This window comes from Acyrthosiphon pisum, chromosome A1 (genome assembly GCF_005508785.2).
Source record: "Acyrthosiphon pisum isolate AL4f chromosome A1, pea_aphid_22Mar2018_4r6ur, whole genome shotgun sequence".
NCBI lineage: Eukaryota > Metazoa > Arthropoda > Insecta > Hemiptera > Aphididae > Acyrthosiphon > Acyrthosiphon pisum.
In genome coordinates this window covers 172,596-178,116 of record NC_042494.1, presented here as the reverse complement: position 1 = coordinate 178,116, position 5,521 = coordinate 172,596, and the positions used below count along the sequence as shown (strand labels likewise).

The window sequence follows — 5,521 nt, the reverse complement described above, 5'->3', positions numbered from 1 at the left end:
ACTTCCACCATCGCTACTATAATACCGTCACCTCCACTGAATGATAAACACACACACACACACACACACACACACACACGTATATACACATATACATAAATACATACATATATACATACATACATACATACATACATACATACATACATACATACATACATACATACATACATACATACATACATACATACATACATACATACATACATACATACATACATACATACATACATACATACATACATACATACATACATACATACATACATACATACATACATACATACATACGTACATACATACATATACCATGTAGGTCCGTCGCGCGGGATTTCGATCGTCGAGACAGAAATCCGTGCATTGTGTGCGATCGAACACCGAGAAAATAATATTTTATTTTATTCCACGCCACGCACATGCACTCGCCGCCGCCGCAGTCTTACATATCATATTATTATACTGTATTTCTTTCCATCCTGCGCAAGACGAGACTATCCAGCAGGTGGTCGTCGATATATTATATTATAGTATGTAAGAAGGAGAAAAAATACCATCAGATCTCATGGTTATACATTTTATTGTATATATACGTGATATATACATACTTGTTTTTTGAGCATACTTATATGTATATACTTACAGGTGTCTGGCGTGTATTGTCTACTTGTTATACATATCCAAACCTGTTGCAGATAGAAGGGTCCAAGCACATTTTTGTTTTTGTTAGGTATAGGTACTCTTAGGTAGGATGTATAGTCTCCATAATATTATTGTCTCCTTTGTTGCGTCATAATTTAAAAGTTCCTTATTTTTCTTCACGCAATAATTTATATAATATCCGTATTATATTATTATAATATTATTTAGGTAGGTATCAAAAACTGTACTACAGCTGCTAATGAGATCCCCTTTCAAGAATTATGCGGGTATTGCGAAGAAAGAACAATTTTTATCCTCTTCGTAACATTATTATACACACCTACTAAATAATTATGTCTTGTTAAAATATTTCCATATTATTTGTGATTATTTCAAAACTATTTTTATATATAAATATGGTATTATTGTAATGTAACCATGGACCATTGAGCTACCAGACCATGCGTAATTTTAACAAATAAATAAACTACCCGGTTAGATTAGGTTAAACCAGAAATTAATTACCTACCCAAACAATTCGCCGTTTTCCTAAAATTACGTACTACTTAATATTATAACTAATTATTGAGTAATAATATTATATTTTACTTATTTTTTCATAGATAAGTGTGTTTTATACCTTACCCTACCATTTTCATTGGATATCATATTAGTGTTAGGTAGTTATGGCGTTATCATACCATCATCGTTTAAAGTTGTAGGTGATTAAGTTCCTCAACTATGATACTCCAGGCCATTGCTTCGAACTACACTACACTCAATTCAGACGTCTTAGATGCCCACACATAGAATCTATCATTTATCAGAACGATTCAAATGTATGAGTACTGAGTAGCAAAACCGTTCGTCTCACCGTGGACGACTACTGAATACTAATGGTTAGATTTGTAGGAATAAATATTGGTCAAACCAGTAGGTGGCGTACTGATGTGAAATGATAATGTTTGGTCAAGTCACGTGTATAGGTACAGCGAAATTTGACAAAATGGGTTATTTTATTGAAGCAGATAAGCAGTGTTTTTTATTATTATAATACAGCATTGCATGCTGTTTATAATTTTTAACCTGGTTTTCAATGATTACATTCTTTGACAAACAAGACTAAATATATTATTGTTGCGATTCTCTGAAGTGTCTTCACGCGTTCATGTTCTTTTTTAGTGAACGATACTTGAACGTCACTCGTTTTTTTTAAATAGAACGGGAACGTGAACAACGTTTGTATTATTTAATGAATTTGAACGATTTTTACTGCGATCAAATTTATTTATTATTTATTAAATATTGATTGATAATATTATTATAATATATAATATATTTCAAATTATAAAAATAAAATACATGAAATTCCAGTGGGCACGCCTGGGCATAAAACAACAATAATATTATGATTTCCACAATTATGTATTCGTATTTAAACGATACATAAAAATTAAATTAAATTAAATTAACTAGAAAAAATTTTTTTATATTTTCAAAGAACGTGAACGTGTTCATTTGAAAAAATATGAATTTGAACGTGAACGAGTTCCTTTTTTAAGCACTGAACGTTCCGAACACTGATAAATGTATTAATGTAGTATTTATACTACAATAAAAGTTAAAAGAGAAGCATGTTACATTTTTACCAATAATATGGCTAGACCTTAGACCTAAGTAAAGATTAGGTGAAATAAATTTGTAGTTTAAGACTTTCCAAATAAAGTGATAATCTATAATATTAAAATATGGATAGACCTTAGTCCTTAAACCCAAGCAAATATTAAGTGACTTAATTTTATAATTATTAAATTTGGGAATTTTATTCTCGGACTTTTATTCCATCGGACTTTTTTTTGCCGGACTTTTTTTACCGAACTTTTTTTCGTCGGAAATTTGTTGGGGGATTCACATACGATATAGTTCGAATAGTTCGCTAGTTCTATAGTTAAGTAAGTACTATTCGAGTGTTTACCTATATAGAACGCACTCATAAAATATTTTTTCAATTTTGTATAGTATTTTGCGCGGAACTCAAAAAGTAATGAACTATAAAAGTAAATTTTCTTATCATTGTTTTAAACGTGAAAAAACAAATCGATTAAAAAAAAAAAATTATTCTTTTATCGTTTTTAAACTTAATATAATCCTAGGAATATTGTACCGGGGGGATAAAAATATCCTAGGCAAATCATACCCCCTCCCGGTATAATATTCCTGGGAAATTCTTACCCCCTATGGAGGTATAAATATCCTAGGATATTCTTACCGGGGGTAAAATATAACTAGGAAAATCGTACCCCCCCGCCCCCGGTATAATATGCCTAGGATATTCTTACCGGGGGGTAAGATTATCCTAGGATATTTTTACCCCCCCCCCCCCCCAGGAGGGTATGATGATCCTAGGATAATTTTACCGGGGGTAAAAATAACCAAGAAAGATCTTACCGGGGGTAAGATTTGCCTGTGACACCGGCTTTACACATAAATGTCAATAGTTATAGGTAAAAAACCAAACGTAATATACTAAAAAATACATTGTAATGACCTACATGTCGTCGGCTTCTACACCGCTGCACAACAAAATATCACTGGTCAATTTTATCAAATTTTACAAGAGAAACAAAAAACTTTTTTGTGTAACGTGGTAGGCGAAAAAAAGCCCACGGAAAAAAAGCCCAAGGAAAAAAGGCCAGAAATATAAATATAAATGTGAATACATGTATACTCTACTCCTAATTAGTAAATACCATGGTACCTATTCGTATAAATTAATTGTTAAAGTAGATTTTATTTATTAGGTATGACATTTGTACTATTTTATAGCATTAAGTCTTACCAGGATTGGGCAAAGTGAAAGCGACATTCTTTAATTTTAGATTCTGTCAAAACTTTTTGAATAGCTGAAACATTTGTATTGAAATATCAAAGTCAGCAAATACAGTTTCTAGTGAAAATATAAACCCTCGCTTTGAACACTCTTCACGTAAGTGTGTAAATGCTTTAATATATGTTTGAGTCTCTTTATCGGGAAGTAAAAAAAATGCTAATGGTACTTATATAATAATCATTAATTAATGAGTCCATGAATTGAAAACATTTGCAAAAAATGTTTTGCACAGTATTAAAATAATATGCCATCGACGTAAATTGTTTTCAATTTTATTAACAAATTTATATTTTTATCACAACAAGTTTTAATGATTCCACACATGATTAAAAAAAAATGAATTAACTTAACTGTACAATAATGATAATTAACTTTAAAAAGTTAAGTTAAGACAATACAAAATTTAACTGAATAAGTTAATAAGTTAAAAACAAAAAAACTAACTAGTTAAGTTAAAAAGTTAAAAAAAAATTAACTTTTTAACTTAACTTTAACTTTTTAACAAGTTAATGCCCACCTTTGATAAAGAGGATAAAAAAAATAAAAGTTTTAAATTACCTAAATATTTAGATATTTAAGTAGTACTATTTATTATTATATACCTACCTGCTTAGTATTAATTTTTTTTTAAATAATCTAAGTAAATACTAAATAGGTAATTTTTGTTTTTCGCACTCAACGTATTACCACTGATTAATAGACACATATTTTAATACGTTTCAATACAACGACTTAGAACTGGTTCAATAAATGTTTTATAAATCAGACTAGGTTAACGTTTTCGGAAAAAATCAAAACAATTAGGCTTTTGTAAAATAACCATCAATTTATTGAAAACACTTGAACAATTTACAACTTATTTTTTATTGAATTAGGTATGTAGGTTTTTTTTCCAAGTGGATCTATATAGTATTCTGTATTTGACAATAATTACCCATAAATTCATTTTAAGACAATTTTTGAAAGTATTTTGCCAATTCCTAATTTACACTATTGTTGTTGTTTATGTTGTACGATGCATGCGCGTGTACAAAGACACTTCTTGAAAACAATTTCACATACCTACTCGCTTCACGTTTATTGGCTCTGTATTTTGTACAACTATACGTTGTGAACGTGTGTCATATTAGTTATTTTAGTTGTAAGTAAGTATATATTATTATCAGTTATGAACAAAAAAAAAATAAATAATAATATCATAGTCAATATTAATCCATACAATTTTCTTTATTAATCTAAAACATTCTTGAATAACATAATATAATAACTATAATCTAAGACATTTTTTTGTTCAACCGGACGATTCGGGCAAACCGTGGAGTAGAAACGCTGGCTGTAAATCAGGGAATGTCCGGCTCATGGACATACTGCACGAAGGACGACGAGAGGACATATTCTTGGGGCGGACTGTCGGACCAGGACACCGGGCGGCCACCAAGCCACCCCCGCGGGGGTTCTCGTCAGACCTTGACGACGGCGCGAGGTGCACTACAACAAGCGGCCGACCCGAGCCGGCAGTACTCTTGGCGGAGCGAGAGGAGGATGCTCTGGTGCTCGATGGCGGTTACTGTGGCATACAGCGGCGACAACAGCCTGCACGGGATCAGCATCCGTCAAGTAGAGGACGAGTCTAGAAATCCGCTTTTGCCGGAGGACCACCACCACCGTGGAAATGCTGCCCGCGTCCGTGAAACCGACCCGCCAATGTTCGGTCTGGGGGCAGGCAGGCTGTCAGCCGGGCGGTTCGGACTAGAAAGATTATGGTTGCAGATCGAGGTGGGCGGGCCGTGCGTGCCGGACCCACGGCGATGGTGACATGAGGAAGAGGAGGAAGAACTTTTGGAGGTGACAATGAAACTGATCGAATGGGGTAAGAAGTTTGACGGCGACGGCAGTTTCCGAGAAGTACGATAATGGGTTCAAAAGTTCCGACGAGCATATATCAATAATTGGAAGCTCGCCGGTCAATCGTACGTATGCTTGAAAGTTGTA

The 5,521-nt window shown here is 32.9% G+C and overlaps 1 protein-coding gene across 1 annotated transcript in view; it reads left to right on the top strand.

Moving 5' to 3' along the window:
- Nucleotides 1-5,521, top strand: part of LOC100166334 (noggin-like) — a 108,634-nt gene that overhangs the window by 49,089 nt on the left and 54,024 nt on the right. The window lies entirely within an intron of this gene.